Source organism: Catharus ustulatus, chromosome 1 (assembly GCF_009819885.2).
Source record: "Catharus ustulatus isolate bCatUst1 chromosome 1, bCatUst1.pri.v2, whole genome shotgun sequence".
Lineage (NCBI taxonomy): Eukaryota > Metazoa > Chordata > Aves > Passeriformes > Turdidae > Catharus > Catharus ustulatus.
In genome coordinates this window covers 117,084,178-117,104,489 of record NC_046221.1, presented here as the reverse complement: position 1 = coordinate 117,104,489, position 20,312 = coordinate 117,084,178, and the positions used below count along the sequence as shown (strand labels likewise).

General features: G+C 40.0%; 1 protein-coding gene across 4 annotated transcripts in view; it reads left to right on the top strand.

The window, feature by feature from the left end:
* Positions 1 to 20,312, top strand: part of NOL4 (nucleolar protein 4) — a 192,437-nt gene that overhangs the window by 74,762 nt on the left and 97,363 nt on the right. Inside the window, exon 1 of one of the 4 annotated variants that reach the window (XM_033081010.2) lies at positions 15,744 to 15,843. The exons of the other annotated variants lie outside the window; for them this stretch is intronic. The gene's annotated coding sequence lies outside the window, so the exon portion shown is untranslated. Of the gene's footprint in view, positions 1 to 15,743; positions 15,844 to 20,312 lie in introns of those variants that run through there. 4 annotated transcript variants of the gene reach the window in all.

Here is a 20,312-nt window from a genome sequence, read left to right as displayed (position 1 = left end):
AAGGTATCCAGACCTGGCTCTTACTAGCCAGAGTGCTTGGTATGAATACACCTCTCAGATAGGAGAGGAAATTGTTAGTGTGATAGAAGAACAACTCAGTGTAAAAGATTAACTAAGGGTTTCCATAAACCTGTGAGTAAATGTCCACTGTGTACATAAGCCATGCCCAAGATAGTTCTCACTTATTGCCTGCCCTTTGTGGTAATATTTCATTTCTCTCCATCTTCAGTTTAAAGAGGAAATGCCACACGAAGAGGGCAATGCTTTCCTTAAGAAAGACCAGTGAAATTAGTTCTTTTAAGAATATCCTTGGTTTTTTTTCATTGGACTGTTGAAGAATAAGTAAGTCCTTTGCATGAAAGGCAAAAGAGCAAATTCATTCAAGACAATGCTAGGAGGTGTCTCGCTGCAGGAATGTGGAGCCAGCATCCCAACAGGGAGATTCCCCTGAAAGAGCAGGTGGTGGAGCTGCTCTGCCCTTTCTGGGGGTTCAGGGGAAGGGTAGTGTGAAGTTGCTTTCAGGACTCCAAAGAAGTCTTTTCAGTGAAGCTGGTTAGAGCAAACCAGATATAGCCAGAGTAGTTGGGAAAAGTGAGGAAAAGGGTGCATTCCCCAGCCATTTGTCTATCCTGTTCATTAGCATCCATTAACCACCTCATAGCTCCTGGATGAAAAAAATATTTTCTCTGTTTTCATAAAGCTGAAAACTACAGATAATTATAATTGTTGTTACTGCTATTAGTGTTATCATCATTATCTTTCTCTTAATAGTCCCCAGAAACTGTTCTGGTGCTAGGCCCCTGTGCAGACTTTGTGATTCACTGTAGCTTCTGTACAACCCCAAGATGTTCCTACAGTGGTGGGCAACAGGCAAAATACTGTGACTGTCTGGCATTCCTCCTGAACATCCCATACTCGAGAGGAATGAATGCTTAAAAATGATTAGTGTGAGGGACAGAAAAGATACGAGATATGAGTATGGGCTATTATGTTTTTCATATTTAAGTAAAAGCAGATGTAAGCTATGTGAGGCTAATGGGGCATTACTTACAGGGTCTCAATGTAGCAAAACTAATGGGAACATTTTTCTCCCTAGCTCTAAAATATAGTGTTTAAATGGAATTATATGACAGAAAGGGTGGAGCCAGCATGGCATTTTCTCCAGATGTTTGAATTCCTAGTTATTTTTTCGCCAGAGCTGGTGATTCATCTCTTCACAGCTTTATTCCCTGTTGCCTATGTCAGCAGTATTGTGAACACCTTCACAGTTTCATTTTTGTTTCTGCAAGTAATGGGTTTGGGGGCAAAAAAGAATATTTGGACTAGGAAAATGTATCTTATTATTCTTTTTCTCCTGGGTAGAATGGGGCAAATTTCATCCTCTGGCTTACTTTCACTGCAAGAAGAGGATAAGGAGTCAAATGGCAGTTCATTAGCCCTTGCTATGCTCACTACTGTCTCAGGCTGGGACCTCTGCCAGAAACAAAGGCATCAGAAGTAAATGAGAGGAATATTGTTCACTGCAAGAAACCAAACCCTTTCTCAAGCTGGCAGATATAGACTCATAGAATTTGTTGGAAAAGATCATTGAGTCTAACCCAGCACTGACAAGTCCACCACTAAACCATGTCCCTAAGTGCCACATTTATATTTCTTCTAAATACCTCCATGGCTGGTGACTGAACCATTTCCCTGGGCAACCTGTTTGAATGCTTGACAATTCTTTCTGTGAAGAAATTGTTCCTCTGTAACTCCCCTCACACAACCTGAGGCCACTTCCTCTTGCCCTGTCATTTGTCACCTGGAAGAAAAGACTGACCCCCACACGGCTATAACCTCCTTTCGTGCAGTTGTAGAGAGTGATAAGCCTCCTTTTGTCCAGGCTAAACCACCCCAGTTCCCTCAGCCGCACTTCACCGGACTTGTGTTCCAGACCCTTCACCAGTTCTGTTGCCCTTTCTCTGGACTCAATGCCAGCACCCCAATGTTTTTCTGGGAGTGAGACGCCCAAAACAGAACTCAGCACTTGAGGTGTGTGGCCCCTTCAGTGCTGAGTACAGAGGCATGATCGGTCTCCTGGTCCCGCTGGCCACACTATTGCTGATACAGGTCAGGATGCCACTGGCCTTCTTGGCCACCTAGACACACTCATATCCAGTTGGATGTCAACCAGCACCCCCAGGTCCTTTTCCAGCCACTCTTCTCCCAGCCTGTGGTGCTGCCTGGAGTTGTTGTGACCATAGTGTGGACCCAGCACCTGGCCTTGTTGAACCTCACACCATTGGCCTCAGCCCATTGAGAGCCTCCCTGCCCTCCAGCACATCAACACTCCCACCCAACTTGCTGTCATCTGTGAACATGCTGGCAGGGCACTTGATCCCCTTGTCCAAATCATTTATAAAGATATTAAACAGTACTGAGCCCTTGGGAACATCACTAGTGACTGGTTGCTCCAGGATGTATCTCCCTTATCACCACTCTCGAGGCTCTCTGGCCATGAAGCCAGTTTTTTTACCCTGTGAGCTGTGTACCCATCCAAGCCATGAGCAGACAGATTTTCTGCAAGAATGCTGTGGGAGCCAGCACTGAAAGGTTTACTGCAGTCCAGGTAAACAACATCTACAACCTTTTCCTCATCCAGTAAGCACATCACATTATCATAGAAATATATTTTCTCAGTCAAACAGCACCTGCCTTTCCTTAATCCAGGCTGACTGGGCCTGATCCCTTGTTTATTCTGCATGTTCTGTGTCATTATCTGCTCTATGACTTTCTCTGGCTCTGAGGTCAGATTGACAGATCGGTAGCTCCCCAGATCCTCTTTCCATCTTGTAGATGGGTGCCACATTGGCCAGCCTCCAGCCATCTGGAACCTCTGTGATTAGCCAGGACTGCTGGTAAATGATGGAAAGCAGCTTGCTTAGCACTTCTGCTGCCTCCCTCAGTACCTTTGGGTGGATTTTATCTGGCTCCACATGTGTGTCTATTGTGGTTTGGCTTTGACCCTTCTAATTTTCTTCTATAGCCTCATGACATACTTGTAGCCCTTCTGAGTTGCCTACCCATTCTTCCAAAGGTCATAAACTCTCCTTTTTCCCCTGAGTTCCAGCTAAATAGCTCTGTGCAGTCAAGCAGGTCTTCTTCCCCCTGAGCTCATTTTTTGGCACATGAGGATGCCCTGTTCCTGTGCCTTTAAGATTTCTCTCTTGAAGAATGTCCAACCTTCCTGGATTCTTTTACCCTTCAGGATTGCCTCCCAAGGGATGCTGTCAACCAGTCTCCTGAACGGGCCAAAGTCTGCCCTCTGCATTTCAAAGTGTTCCTGCTAGCACCACTGCTTACTTCTCAAAGAACTAAAACTATAATTTCGTGATTATTATGCCCAAGACGGCCTCCAGCCATCACAGCACCTACCAGTCCTTCTCTGTTCACAAACAACAGGTCCAGCTAGGCATTTTCCCCAACTGGCTCAATCACCAGCTCTGTCAGGGAGTTTTCTTCTATATTTTCCAGGAACCTCCTAGACTATCTCTTCCCTGCTGTGCTGTACTTCCATCAGACATCTGGTACGTTGAAGGCCCAAGAAGAACAACACGTAGTGATAGTGAGACTTCTCCCTTATGCCCTTAGAATATTTCATCTGCCTCTTCATTCTGTTTAGGTGGTCCATAACAGACTCCCACCATCACACCTGCCTTGCTGGCCTTGCCCCTTATTGTTACCCAAAACCACTCAGCCATATCACCACCATCATCAAGCTCCAGTTGTTCCTGCTGCACAGTGGCTTCCATCCTCCTGTTTGTTGCCAGTAAGTTTGACTAAATTAACAAGAAGAGCTTTTGTTTGTTTTCTTTGATTGGTTGTTTTGTTTATTTGTTTATAGGGGTTTTGTTTTGTTTTGTTTTGTTTTCATTTTTAATTTCAGTTCTCCAGAAAATGTGGTTGATTTTTAGGAGAGCCATAAGCAGAAATGCTCATTCAAGCAAGACCCAATGAAACACTTAAATGCAAAAATCCATTTTGCTAAATAATGCAGATTTTGGGATTTATTTATACCTATGCATAAATTATTTCTCTACTAATTTTGAGAACTTTGGGCTTCTAATTTGGGGCACTTGATACCATGAAAGTGAAACTTATGGGCAAGAAATTCAGGTTTCTGAAGTTCTTTTCACTTAACCTGTGAAATCAGAAACTTTGGCAACTTAAATTAGATTCTGTGTTCATATTAAATGCATTTATTAAATACCAGAGATACAGTGAACTAGATATGGATGCTATGCCGGAAAAAGCCATAATTGGTGCTGGTTTTATTGACTGAATCGACATACTGTGTATTTCACTTAAGGCTAGAGTGTCTATAAATTAAATTGCCTCAGGCCTGCAGCTTAGAGACAGGACCTGGGTTTGTGTGCTGCAAGTTGGGTGAAAGAAAGAGTTGGAAAGGGTTTCCCTCTGGTATAGAGTAATATACGTATAAATATGTGAAGGGAGAAGATGACTTTCCTATATACTGTAGATTCAGTGACTGGAATACTAATACCCCTGTGTGAAGCCTTTACTTGCTGTGACAGCCTAATGAGGCACTGACAGTGACTGGCTGCTTGTGCTGAGTGAATGTCCTGCATGATGTTGTTTGTGTTGTACTGCAGGATGCTGAAGTGAGGTTGTCTGACTGCTGTCCCCTCGGGAAGCTCAGAAGAGATGTACTGAATCTCCCAGGAGGCTATCCTCAGAAATAGTTTTCTACATAAATAAATACCATCTCCTGGGGATCTTCTAGAATAGTAACCAGTGCATGACTACCAATATATTTTCATACTGTAAAATTTTAAAGCCTTAACTGTAGAATCTATAATATGAAGACACAGTTAGGATGCATCCTTTTTTTGGTATATTATCATTTACTGGCTGAACAGTTTTGGCTTCCTACCTGTCTGCATGTATAACTTCACTTTTGTATACACCCCATATTGTTTGGGAATAAGCTTTCTTAAGGACTTATGTTATCTTTATTTACCTTACAAGAGCTGAGGTCATCTGTGGTAGAGGTGTGTGCTAAAGAGAGGACAGAAGACTTTAAAGAGTTTAAAACATTTTGCTGTATTCCTCTGTAGGACTTCTTAGATGGAAATGTATATCTGTGTATCCTAACAGTCTGTATTGTGAGTCCAGTTCATCAGAGCCACTGATGGTGAGCTTTAAAAACAGCTTGTATGTTCTTCTGCAGAAGAGTTTAATAGCTTTGTATGGAAGAGTAGCAGATTTGGGCTTCTCAGTCAACAGCTTGTAAATCTTTTATACATAAATTGCTCTCATATTTGTATACTTAGGGAGAAACGTTAGCTAAAAATCTTTTCTGCTTCTTAAATCTCTGTTTAAACACTGCAAAAAATTTGCATACAGAATATGAATTTGTTATCATGTTACATTCTGTGTGCTTCCTTGAACTTAATTGCATTATCACACCTTGAAAACTGATGTTATGAAACAAATACTATCACAAAATGCTGTAGGCTTAGAGAAGACACTATGAAGAATGTGTATAATAGAAAGAGCTGTGAAATTAAGAGACATTAAATAAAGTCCTGGACATTTCATTTTAGGGAAAAGTATGCCTGAGGGAGTGGTATGACAGAGGTTTGTACCATTGTAAGTGGTGTGTAGTGGTAAACATGGTATTATTTTATACTGTTTCTCACACTGTAAAAATTGTCACAACAAAATGATCAGGCAGTGAGATCATAAATGTGAAAAGACATTTTTGCACACAGGCACTGTCTAAATTGAGGTATTAGTGTCACGGAATATTGCAGAAGTGAAAAAATTTGAAGTGAACATAGTCCTAAGGCATAGTTCAACTGATGGCTATTCAGTACACTTTTAAAAAACTTCCCTCAAAGAAGATGATATAGCATTGATTGCTGAAAACTTCAAGGATATAGTAGGAGAAAAATCATCATATTTTGCTATTTTTATGGTCTTTTGCCCAACATCTGCTTAAAATTGGGATATTTGGCCAAATGAATCATTGCTTGACCCACTGCGATTATTTGTGCTTGTTTTTAGATTTCCAGACATCACATCTAGATGTCAAATACTTGATGGAATACAGTGCATAGCATCAAGAAACAAAGTCTTGCAGATAAAGTAAGCAAGGGGATTCCCTTCACCTAGCAGAGCATCAGAGAGACTGTAGCAAAACAGGAAGAAAAGGCATTGTTCAGTTGCAAACTGTATTGTAAGCGTGCTCTTTGATTTTTGGTCTACATAGTCATAATTATCCTCATGAACCACTATAAAGACTGAGTGTAACTTAAATCTTTGTTTTACCTCTCCCTGTTGCTTAATATACTTTTTGCCATAAGTGAAGTGGAATTCTTTACTGAAAAGTATCTGATAATTTTGTGTTAACATGCTCAATTCAACCATCCTGAGGCTTTTTAGAGTTTCTTACTGCTTACAATTTGCAACATTTTTTTTTTTTATAAGGGAGAACATGTTATTAGATGCACTAGTAGTTACACAGAGAAACAAATATACCTCTGAAAATGTACCCTTTTTGGTGCGGTAGAAAAATATAGCAAAACAGCAAAAATAGCATTATGGAAGTGCCAGTGTGCAATCCCTGCTCTGATCATGAGAGGTGGAGATGCAGATTCAGGGATTCGAAGAGTTTGTATTTCTTTCCTACTCATCTTTGCCCTGGTCAGTTTTATTGATTTTTTTAAATTGATTTTTTGGGTCTTGGTTCTTGTCTGGAGAATGGAAAGGATAATATTGCATTAAATCCATGTATTTTCTCTCTTGTCCTGCTTGATTCAGCAGTAAGCTTTTAGGCCAGGGATTTTATAGGTACTCACATATATGGGTACAATGCCTGCCGTAACGGTGACCTGATAGAAGCAGGAGCATGTAAGTGCTAATTCAGGCATATGTACATACATGTTAAGCAGAAATTCTAAAAAAAAAACCTCCAAACTAACCAACCAAAAGGAAAACTACTTGAGGACAAAGAATAGGCAGGTCATTAGCTCTTCACTTCTGTCCCCTTTTTTCCTCTATTTATTTCCCCTCTTGTACACTACTGACATGCTGACTTTCTTTTCCTTAACCTTTCTCAGATGGCAAGAGCAATCTCTCTCTAAAAAAAAAACCTGTCTCAGGTTGATGATGCTCATTAAAAGAAAAAGTAAACTGTGAGGAGTCACTGCCTGAACAGCATGTGCCTCCCTCCTCCAAACAGGCACTGGGAGTGCTTAGGCGTGTTCCTCAGGGGTTGCTGCGTGCTGCAGCTGGAGCTGCTGGTGCCCACCCTCATCCCCCTCTTTGTGCAGAGAGTGACACACTCATATGTGCCTTGGAGGCAGAGCTCGGTGGAGACGCAGGTGTTGCAGGCAGCCCTGCAAGATGTGCCTGCTGGCAATGTCAAACCAGTGTACCAGCTCTGCAAGAGCAAACCAGCAGCACACATCCTGCCTTCTCATGAGGAACCAGTACCCCAGGGCACTGGCTCTAGAAAGTGATTCTCTGTCAACCCATGACCTTTTAGTGATTTGGTGGCAGGAAAAGTGAACCAAAATTTTTAAAAAAACAAAATCAAAGGGACTTCAGTTTGTCAGTGAAAATCTGTAAGTCTGAGATGCAGGGGGAAAATGTTTCCATTTTCATTTTGAAGTAATCAAAGCCTTTATGTGTGAGCGTTGGTGGGGAGCAGTCTTCCTGAATCGTGTTTACTTGTGGGAGTTTCAGAACCGACACGTGGGTGGGAACTAACAATAACCCCACCCCACATCTCACTGCTGCACTGCATGGATGAGACTAGGCTGGCAGCAATAGCCATCAGTATTACCCTCATCTGTTTGGTCTTGCATAGGGGACATTAGGCTTGTTGGCCTTTTTGTTTTAGAGGATATGCTATGGATGTGATATCCCTTTCCCCCTCTAAATTCCTCCTCCATGGTGAGTACTCTTAGATCAGTTTTATGGCACTATTCCCATTCTGTCCCTATTAGATATTCCTTAGCATTGATATCTATCTGTGAGCATTAGCTAGCAGAGTAAGCCAAGGTTTTGGCCCAGGTGATGCTCTCATGTCTCAACTTTATTTATTTGATCTGCAGTGCCTAAGTGGTTCACTTCAGGGTAGATGTCCTTGGAATATTTTCTTCATATCCTTCTTGGAGTCTAATGCCAGCTGTACTGAATCAGTCAACTGCCTTCTCTTCTGGTGATGTAAGATACCAATTTAAATGAGAATTACATAATTCCCCTCTAGAAACTGGTATAGCTGTTGCACCTACCAGGGCCAAAGAATTATTCTTTCTATACCTGCTGAAGCTTAACAGACCTTTGGAACAAGGTGGAAAAATCAAGAGGAAGTAAATTTTCCTCACACTCTTCCTCATGTCCTTTTGAAGTGCTGTTGCTTCATCATCTTGCAGAGGTGCACTTCATGACAAAGCAAAGAACCAATGCAGTATTTGGATGCAGATCAGCTGTGCTTAAAAGGTTGTGAACTGGTTGTGAAACCTGGTATTTTGAACTGTTTTGCGGCTTGCACTTTCTTTAGCTTCACCTTCAACTTTAGTTCCTCAGTTGTCATTCAGCAGCCATGGGGTAACATCAGTAAATTTCTTTCAAATACCCTGATGTCTACTGAACCGGAATGAAAATATGGATATTCAATTCTTTTCCCATATTGGGTGTTCCTTGAGTATGATGCTTTGTGAAGCCAGAGCTGGATATCATATCCTTCTTGCTTCTTTATAGATATGCAAAGAAATAGACCATAAGCTGCTTCACTTTGGATCTTGATCTTTATGGTCTTATACCAAGAATTTATACTTAGATATTAAAATATAATTAATGGATTTTTTTGTCACTTTTCTGGGCCAATAACTTTTTGTATTACCTGATCTTGATTTCTCTGTGTGTCTGTCATAAATGGAAACTCCATGAGAAACCTCATCAGCAAATAAGGTTTATGTAAACTTTGTTATTTACCGTGATTTTTAAGACAGGAATTACTTAAAATGTTTTCTCCTGCTCTGAATTCATTAATGTAGTGATAGAACAAGGGGAAATGGCTTTCAGTTGAAAAAGAGTACCTTTAGATTAGGTATTAGGAAGAAATTCTTTCCTGTCAGGATGGTGAGTCACTGGAACTGGTTATCCAGAGATGTTGCAGATGCCCCATCCCAGGAAGTGTTCAGGTTGGAGGTGACTTTGACTTCAATTATCTGACCTAGTGGAAGAGGGGCTAGAATTTTTAAGGTCCCTCCCAAGCCAGACTGTTCCATGATTCTGTGATTCTGTGAAAGCCATTTGGGGAACTTTAAATAGAACTTCCTGCCTGGCATGATTGGGAAAGGGGCATTTTTGGTCTTTCCAAATTGTTTGTTTTCAGCCACCTTACTATGTGTTGTTGCATCCATTTCCAACTTCTTTAATGTCAGTGCCTTTCTCCTCAAAAGTAAATTAAATTGATATATATGGGAGAATAAGCTGTACATTTCTAAAAAGACCAAGTATTAAATAATTGAAAACCAGACTTTCTGTTACACTGAAAACAGACCTAAAAACATTCAAACACAGAAATGCGCAGGGGGTCATCCATAGTACTGTAGTGACATGATTTGGAGTAATAAGAAGGAAATTTGATACAGCTTCTAAAATTAATTTCATTTGTAACCATGAGCACTACAAAAAGCATTTATCATATTGATAATTTCCTGTAATGTCATAAATATGAGTAATGAAGCAGAAGTTGCTTCAATAAAGCTAATCTAGATTAAGTTTTCCTTTCTTAACTAAAGATTGTATTTGAATTTCTTTAATGCTTAAACAATAAAAACATAGGTTTCCTGGATTTTTAAAATCAACTTTAAAGTCTGACTGCAGAACGTGTCATAGAGATGCTGCTTTTTTACTGAAGTGACTGAATAGTGAAAGAATAAAACAACAAATGCCCTGGATGTCCTATTTAATTTTTTTTTTCTCTGAAGACTAATGCATGATACTGTTTCCCATTTGGATAGCTTATGCGCAAAGACATGAGCTTGTAGAGCAAAATTCATAATACTAAACAGAAATCAATTACCTTCTTTAATAGTGTTAAATATAAGAATGTGAGAATAATAGAATATCTCAAGTTTAAAGAGACACATGAAGATCATCAAGTCCAACTCCTTGAACTGTCAGAACTCACAGAACTGTCTAAACCTAAATCATATCACTAAGAGTGGCATCCAGACACTCCTTGAACTCTGGCATGTTTCATGCTTCAGAGAGTATACTTCAACACTGTATAACAGCAAGAACACTGAACTTGCAAAACATGCATTTATAAATGAGCTTTGTTATCTCAGAGTATGAATAGGTTGAATATTTTAATTTGTCCAAATTTACATGGTGCTAAATGCAACCTTTTTGGGATTGTACCCAGATCGTATTTAATTTAAATATTTTAAGTACACGTGCCTTGAATTCCCTAACTGGGAATGTAGAGTTTAATTTTCATACTTAGATTTTACATTTTTAGACAAAAAATTATCTGACATTCAAAGCATGTTGTATTTAAATGGAAGAGAGCAGATGTGAATCTTGCAATGTTGTTGCTGGTATCCAGGGAACTGCAGATGAAAAAAATCAGAGATCTTCACTGGTCACTTTGGTATAAAACTGTCCTGAAGAGCAGGGCTTCTCTGCAGGAGCACAGTAACACAATGTACTGTGGACTGATGAAGTGGCAGGAGCTCAAGCCTGTTAGGAGTTAAAAGTGTGAAAGATTTTCTGAGTTTTGGCTGGTGTAGGGTACATCTGTGTGGAGTTCAGTAAAGGGTCAGTGTCTGCAAGCTTGAGCACTGGAACACCCAGACATCATGAAGAATTTCTTCATGGAAAGGGTTTTTAAATGTAGGAATGTGCTGTCCGGGGAGGTGGTGGAGTCACTGTCTCTGGAGGTGTTCAAGAAATGACTGGATTGTGACACTTCGTGCCATGGTCTGCTTGGCAAGGTGTTGGTTGGTCAAAGTTTGGACTCAATGATTTAGAGGTCTTTTTCAATCTAAATTCCAGGATTCTGTGACAATGGAGCTGGATGGTGGGAAAGTAAGTCCAGGAAACCTGCTCCTTCTCTTCTCCATCATGCCTGTGGCTGTTGTCAGGGTTGGGAAAAGTGTATCTGTGCTTTTCCTCTTGCAGGACAGGGTTAAGGGCTTATTGCAATCCTGCTGCCTGTTTAGAAAAGTAATGAAATTTGGCTTTTAGAAACTGTATAAAGCAAAAAACATTTGAAAGAGCATTTTTATATTTTCTAGGCCTCTCCACCATTCCCAATCTGATAAACTTATTTTAAAGATCTAGAGGACATCCTAGTAAGACATCTGACCTCGTCTTGCATTTATGATTTCAGTGTAGAAATAATTTAATGTTGTTCAGTGTTGTCCATGTCTCACAATGGGGTGGCTTTATCCCTTCAATACGTACTTCATTTGCACTACGGTCGTAAAATGCAAAGCATTTGCTTAAGAGATAAAATTATATTGCAATTTTACAAGTACAGGCTGTTTAAGTTTTTCTGTATAAGTTCCTTTGACTTATAGAATGAAATCACAGCACTCTTCATCATTTTGCATGTTAAAAAATCCTATCGTGGAAAGTGTCATTACTTACAAATTAATTCGATTCAAAGTTCATGAACACTGATTCTGCTGATACCTACTCCTATTTGAGTAGAGTCAGTGAACTGAGAGGAACTACAGGGAGGGAAAAATGTATGAGAGGTACTGGAAATATGTTCTGATTGCCTAAATGATCCAGTGGTAAAATTATAGGTGGGAAATGCTTAATTTTATGACACATTTTAAAAACCCCACAAACCAGTTTGTGTTTAAGAACAATTTTGTTACAGTGTTGAAGCAAAGAAGCAAACCTGTCTTTTTCATTTACAGATTTAGGTGTATGCAGGTGCTAGCTCTGAGCCATTAGTTCTGTGCTTAAGAAGATGAAGTCTGAGTGTTTGCTGTCAGAAGGTGGTGGTACAGCTTGCACTGGGTGTAGGCTGCTGCTTGATGTATCACTGCACAAGGACTGAAGGTCACTCTATTCCGCAGAACCAATTCATCTGACAAAAGCAGGATCTCAGTTTCCAAGATATATTTAAAAAGAGAAAGGAAAGTGTGGGGAATTAGAGGATTAAAATCCCCAAATCACAGGTTTGATTCTGTAAAGTACTGGGCACTGTTGTTCTATTTCAGCCAGACTTAAATGTACTTAAACCTTTTGTTCCTAGCTCAGCATTTAGCACTCTTTAATCTTGAATAGCTCTTAAGAAGACAAATGGTATTTTCTTTCATCCATAGATTTCAAAGGACTCTGTGAACAGCTATATATAAAAATTATATAATAAAATTGAGAATTCAATTATGATTTCACAGTTAAGCATGATTAAAAAAGACAGGAAATCAAAACAATAGTCTTCACTTTCTCATGTCCACCTGTCATGTTGAACCTATATATAGTTTTATTTTCCTGTCTTTTTTCTAGTTTATTTTCAATGTGAAATCCTCAGACTCCTTATTTGAAGCCAAAGCTGTGAACTCATGCAGAAACATAGGACAGGATGTGTCTTCTGACCTTCCACATCTTTACTTTGAGCTGTGGGTGTCCCGTTGAGAGGAAAAGGGGCTGTTGTGTATTTGCCACTCATTCTCTTCTGAACAAGAGGGTAAACAAACAGCAATATTCAGACACTAGTCTTGATAAAGGTAGATTCTACCTTTGGAAAAGCTAGGAGAGACCTAAGAGAGTGGTGGGGGCATTTTCTGCTGCGGACCTAGAGCTGGTCATTCCACTCAAGCCTTAGAAGTGTGCTGCTTTGGTCCTGGTATGCTACATTTAGCTGTTGTTTCTTAGAGTAGATCACTTATGTTTAAGTCCTCCGCTTTCATTTTATCTTATCCCCTATTCTGGCATGTTCCATCTGGGCTCACCAAAACTGTCACCTTTTCCTGGATATACCCAGGGATTTACAGATGGAATAAGAGTACCTGTGTGCTCTTGGATGTTCCAAGAGATCTCCAGACTTAGCTCATTTACGTAAATTGCTTTTGTTACTTCACATCTGTGTAAGAAGGTGTGTTCCTACTAAGAGAATGATTTGGATATTAATCTGAAATAGAACACAAGAAGTTTTTGCTAGAAATGAAAAGAATGTGATCAGGAATAGTTTGGACCTAGTTTAGTAACTGGATGCTACTTGTTTAGGGTGCCAGCAGGGGAATCCATTCCCTATTCAACAACTAAACAAACATAGTACTTATTTTTTGTACCTGGCTGAAAGACTGAATTTCCAGGAACACAGGATACAGTATTGTTAAATGGAAGATCTGCACATGAGCACTGAGAAATGAATGTTTCCATTCTAAGTGCAATATTTACTGGTTTCTACAGTCATAACTTGTGAAACAAAAAAGAAACAGAACCTTACTTTCATTAGCCATAATTGTAGTTTAGCTACTTTCACAGCATTAATCTTGCTGTTAACTGTTCTTTTCACATTGTGAGGAGACAGCATGTGACAGGAAAAAATCTATAACATCATTCAGCATCTGATTATATGCCCCTTTTTCTCAAAAAAATTTGCATACCTACAAATATCAGTGTTTCCCACTGGAATTGAAGGTGAAAAATATTGTCTTTCAAGCTGAATGTTATTTAGGCAAAGATTTTTCAGTATTTGGGAGTTCTGGCTGGATGATTTCAAAAGCAAAACCATATGTCGCTTACATGATTTGGCATTTCTCCAGTTGGATAGAACTTGAATGGAAAAGTGGAAAAAAAAGTAAAGCCTAACACTAATTAGATGATAATAAATACAGGTGCTGTAGTGTGTGGTGTAATTCGTCTTCATAGCAAGCTGTAGGATGAGTCAGAGCTAGCAGATTCTGAGGGATACTGTTTTGTGTGTATATACTCCTGACTCATGCTAAAATCCAAATTAAGATTAAACTTTAAAGGGTTGTGTAACACTGAGATACTTTTCAAGTTGTGGAGGCGCGATATTGCATAGCCATGGAAAAGGAATTGTAGGGTTTGTTTTTTTTTTTTTTTTTTGGTTGGGTTTTGTCAGAGGGCTTCTCACTGTAAATGCAATTAGTGTAGTACCAGGATAAAAACAGTGATTTGATTGATGATCATTGGGAGATCCTGGCTCAGGCTTCCACATTCTCCCATCCTCCCAGACCTCCCAAAAATTTCCTTACACATTCCAGTCATCAAGATGCCTCCCCAACATGGTACCTTCCCTCTCCAGCCAAATTCTTGGCCTAGTGTGGTTTGCCAACATGAAGTGAGTTGGGGCTGACCTGCCCACTGTCCTGTATAACTTGCTGTAGAGAAAAAGCTGTTGCACGTCTTCCCACTGTTTCATCCACCCCCACCTTCCCTACCTACAGGAGTTCTGGCTAAATGCAACCCCTGGGCTCCTCCTTTTCCTTGTGTCAGAGACCTTTATGGAGGTTCTTTTCTTTTAAAATTTCCAGACTGAGAAATGGATTCAGATGGTGTGGATTTGGCTCACCTACAACTCTTTTATATGTGGATGGGTTAAACTTTTACATGTACTGTGGGGACTGGTGTTGCCTGATGATGGTTGGTCAGTGGGTGGCCACACATTACATGCTCAAAAGTGAAGGCACAAAGGAGGAAGAATTCCATCTTGGGCAAATGAATGACTTAAAAACATGATTAGAAACTGAAAATTCTTGGTTACTGTGTCTTTAAGGTGGAAGCTCACTGAGACATGTTTGTTTCTGAAACAACAGAAGAGACAGTCATGGTCCAACCTCCAGGAATTTACCACAATATTGTGTTGTGTGATTTTGCAAGAGAAATTAAAACACAAAGAAAAACACTCTGCATGAAAATTTGATTGAGCAATTAAAAACGTGTAAATAATTGAAATGCAAGAGCTTAAAAAGCTTTCTCATTGAGAAAAAAAATCTTTAAAGCGTAGGATTCAGACATTATTCTGGGGCAGAAAATAGCTGATATTTACAGTATAGATTACTCAATTTTCTTTTGCCTGATGAACAGGGCTCCCAAAGCTTATTGTGGCTGTTGTACATGACACGTGGCTGCCGTGCCTTGCTTTTCTCGGTGCTCCCTCCCCCACAAGCAGAACCCTTTGAGCTCCAAACACAGATGTTACACTGTGCTCTTTGTGTGCATGTGTGTGTATGAGCATAAAACCGTGCCTAATATGCTGGAAAACTGAAGCTGAAGCACAGGACTTGGCTTGTGACTGTATTACAGTGAGATGTTAGTGTGGACCAAGTGTAGGACTAATGTGTATGAAAGAGCAGTGGCTTAAAAGCAGCCACGCTTAAATCAGCACTTTAATGTAAGGAGGAATGGCAGTTTCATTAAATAATGCTATGATCTCTCAACCGTATTCTTAACTAGTAATCTCCCCACAGCAAAATACATAGCTAATCAACCTCCTAGCCTGTCAGTAAACTTGCAGGGGAATTAAATCCTGGAGGAAGAAGCCTGTAGCCCCGGAGGAAGGCTGAGTGCATGTTTCACTGTCGTCTTTTCAGCTCATCTCAGTGGTCCCACTGCTAGAATGTGCTCTGTTGTCATGGCAACCCCATCTCCTGCTTCCTACAGGAAAGATTAGCTTGTACTGTGCACTGGAGAGAATTTAGGGGAAGTCAAGCTAATCCCTGGGTGCACTGCAAGAGAAAGGTTGGACCTCGCCTGAGGGATGCTGTATCTGCAATGATAGAATTGGCCTGCCACAGACACTGGTATTTAAGTTGAAGAGCAGAATTCACAGTAAGTGTTAGATCCTCCAGAGAGGAATATTGAATGAGGTTTTCTAAGTCTTGGTGAAGACTGTCCCATGCCAGCAGTGGAATGACAGCAGGAGGCTGTGTGTGGAATACCAATATGTTTCACCCGTTCAGGTGGTATTTCAAATATAGATTCAAAGCCTCAGTTCCCTGGAAACCAGGTGATAAAATTTTAAAACATCATTGTGAGATGCGCACATAGAAACCTGAAGCGTGTCTCGTTTGGTGCATAAAGCTGAACAAGTGATGATGAGCATGCCTTACAAATTGTGTATGCACTGTGCAGTGTGCTTAAGAATTCCCGAGTGCTGAAAAATAAGCGGGAAAGCGTGAGGAAACTGGTCTGTGTGTGCTGCAAACTCAACTGCAAAAGTGCTGAACTATCAAATTAAGCATAAAGATTTACAACTCCTGATGCAGTCTTGTTTTTTCTTCATATAAAAACCCAAACAATGAAAACATGAGCTTTTTAAAGGTGTAGTCATGATATGAGCTTTTCTTTGAGGAAAACTCATTTTAATGTAGCTGAATTAAGATGGTGTGTGACGTGATGTAGCGTGTACAATTTGTGTTTGTTTTCTTGCTGGTAGAATTAAACAGAGGATATTCTGGATTTTCCATTTCTGGTTATTTTAATGTTCTGCCTTTCTTTGATATGATCCTGCATTTCACTTTAATAGATGCTCAAGATTCTCAGCTTTAAACTAGACCGTTTGCAGTAAGATTTCAACTGTCTGCTTTTTATTACTGTCAGCTTTTCATAAACTAATTTTTCCACCAGTTTATATGTTCAGCCTATGTATTCTTTCATTTTTAGTATGCATGCCTTTTCTGGTTTTAATAAAAAAAAAATCCTTATAATTATTTAGTGGTTGTTTTCTATATAGCCATGCCCTCTAACTTAGATTTATTATGCATCTGTGTTTTACATGTATGAAATGTATGCATGCTTGTGTGGTTTTTTGCAATACATACAAGCATATACACATGCAGACAAGTGAGGTCTTTATTTTAATAATGAGGGCCATGAGTAATTTATGATAATATAACACTGAAGAAGTTATAGATCTATTTTCACCTTGCAGGATAGGAATTTTCCTCCTATCTAAAAAGCTTATTGCTGTGAAATCCCAGTAAGCACAAACTCAGTCCTTAAAGATACAGCATATATTATATTTCTCTGTGTGTCTATAGAGCTAAAAGCAGAATCATCTTGCTGATATGATAAAAGAGCACTGTGTTACCTTTCCAGAGTTTTGGTACATAGCATGGGTAGTTAAGGGGCAGTGGTTGTTTTTTTCTCCTCCCTCCCAGGACAGCTCAGAAAGAGTCACACATAAAGTCCAGATTGGTTAGCATAAGAACAGTCTTCTCTTCAGGCTTCTTTTTTTGGGCTGTTTTACCAAATAGTGAGAACATTGATAATCAAAGAAACTGTTTCTTCTTTGCAGCTGACAAACTCAGTAGCTAGTGTACATCTGTTATGGAGGACTATAGAAATAAACACAAAGGGTATGGAAGCTTTAATTTATCGTTTAGTCTGACCTGTGAATCTGTTGTGGACATATGGGTGATAGGGATTCCACAGAAATGCCAAGCAAAGTGGGGATCAGGGTAAGAGCAAATTCATCAAATAAATGCTTTTAATTAGAAAGGGCACGATGAAATTATTTCTTGATATGTGTCAAATTAAATCAGTGATTAAAAAGTCCCTTCTGTGATAACAAAAACACACTGGGAAAGATTTGCCAGAGGTTTCATTTCCACCACCTCTGTGAGGATATGTTTTTGGCTGTTTATAGCCTTTAAAATAACTGTGATTGTTAAATGCACAGATTTTATTGTGTGTCATTTTATTGAATTAACTAACTGAAAAGTTGGTTTATTTTTTTTTTTTAATTTCAAGATGATGACTTGCTTCCATTTAATTTTTTCCACCATTTAACTTGTGCTAAATGGAGTAATGTTAGCTGGTCAAACATTATTTTATGCTCCTTGTAGCAATGGGATTGTATTACACATAGGCAGGTACAGTTGTTAGAGGCTACTTACACTTTGGAGTGCAGGCCATCAAACTTGAGGAAATTCCTGTAATAAACTCTGTATCAGATAAATAAACTGAATTTCCTTGAGTTACCAGAAATTAAAAAGGGAAGTTGACTCTACTTGCTGTATACAAAAACGCCAGAGTTTCTAAACATTTTTAAAAGACCAAAACTGTTGTGTTCTGCCAGGGTTGCTCTTCAGCACTTCCTTTTTCTGAGATCTGTTGGCTTCCCTACAGCAGTGGGTGAGTCCTCTGCCCAGGCTTTTCATTCCTTCCCTGCCCATCATTCCCACTCCCAACAGGTATTACACTCTTCCTCAACTGCCTTCTCCCTGTTCTACTGTGTCCCAGTGTTCAGTCCGTCTGCTGGCCAGATGTTGAACTGGCTAACATAATGCTTTCTGATGTGTCTTTTCCATGCATAAAAGTAAGTAGGATAATTTAGTGTATATACTGATTCATCAGAACAAGGTTTTGCGTTATGGCACCAAACAGAAAAATATTGTCCATAATGTATCACTCTATTTCCTTGAAACATTTCTCACTATTTCAGAAATAGCCCCCAAAACTTGTGCAGCAAAGCATCTGCCTACAACCTCCATTTGAAATTCATGACTGACAATCTGTCTCTCACCGAGATTCTCATTCAGGGAAAAACAGATTACAGTAATTTCACGATTATAAGCTGCATCATTTTGACTAAAATTTTGATCCCACCCTGGAAATGTGGCTTACACTCAGGAGCGGCTAATATGTGAAAAAATTTTTGAAATTTCCAACCCCGTAAGTGCCAACCAGGCACCTGCCAGTAAAACCCGGGATTGCACGATTGTTACAGATTGGTTACTCTGTTGCGCAGCGGGTGGAGGTGTGCTCCGTGCCGGCAGCGCAGGGCGGGAGGCGGGGGACTCCCTCCTGCTGGCCCCGCGGCTCGGGGGAGAGGCGAGGACCTCCATGCCCGCCTCTCACCAGCGCCGCAGGAGCGGGTGGGGGGCTCCGTGCCCGCCTCCTACCAGCACCACGAGAGTGGGCAGGGGGACTCCGTGCCTGCCTGCCGCCACGGGGCAGCGTCGGGCCAGGGTGAGCGAGCCCAGTGGCAGCGGTGGGCTGGACCCATCGGCAGCCCTGAGCGGGCCAAGCCCAGCCAGTAAACCCCGTGATCCTGTGCTTCTTTTACTAATTTATAACTTTGTTGCACGCGGGTCCTCGCTGCAAACGACAGAGCAGTTTATAATCAGGTGCGGTTTATGTATGGACAAAGAGCTAAATGTTGCCGACACCTGGAGATGCGGCTTATAGTCAGTGCGGCTTGTAATCGTGAAATTACTGTAAATGTTCAGCACTTACTGGGTGGTACAGTGCACCTTGCAGGACCTGGCTGTCTTTTAATATCTACAAGTATAAAGGCACAAATTTTATTCTGTCCCAGAAGGGATCTTGGTGCTGATATTTCCTCTAAATCAGTAGCAGAAATCACACTTCTATACTATATATAGACTTCATATGCAATGTGTGTGTCTCTCTCCATATCAGAGATTTATCCTACACATTTTAATAAGAAAACAGTAATAGTGATCATATTTTTTCTTGGTTGCGAAGCATCTTATTTCCTGAGGCACGTCTGCCTCTTTATTTCCTTTAAAATGTGTGTGTGTGTGTGTGTATATCTATCTATATAGATATAGATAGATATATAATGTTTCCAAAGAGGCTATAAATGGTCTGTTTGATGGTAGCAAAAGTGGACCTCAATGAAAGAAGTGTACTTTCACTTAAATAGGAGATTTAAATCTATTGAGTTTTTCTGTATTCAAACATAAACTCAAATATTTCAATCAATTTTTTATTTTAACTTATCTGAAATATTTTAAACTATCTTTTGTGTTTAAAGTTTGTCCTAATTTGAGACAGTAATAGCCATCCACATGGGAATATTTTGATTATTTTAAACCTCCTTTGTCTTCCTTTTCCCCTGAAGAGCAGAACTCCGAAGCCACTGATTGTGTGTAAATTGCATGAATTTAATGGACTAAATTATTTCTCAGGCTGCACATGCTGGGTCCTGTTGATTCTAGTGAGATTAAGTTTGTGTGCATCCAAAGGCAGATTTTAGCCCAGTATGTGATGTTCTTCTGGCCAGCTCTCTAGCAGTAAATTAAAAAGTGCTTTCTCAGTGCTGTGCTGCTGGCTTTGTGGCTTACTGCATAGTAGGTCCTTTACATTAGCTGAAGAGCTAAGCAAAACAGCAATGCTAATTTTTAACCAGGTCAAACACAAAGCGGGGGAAACCAGGAATTCCTGGGCAAGTTCTTTTTTCTAACAGTAGTTGAGATACTACAAGCAGTCTGTCTGGCAGCTCTAATACTGAAAGGAGTGCAGTTGTTTTTATTACAGCTCCATTATTC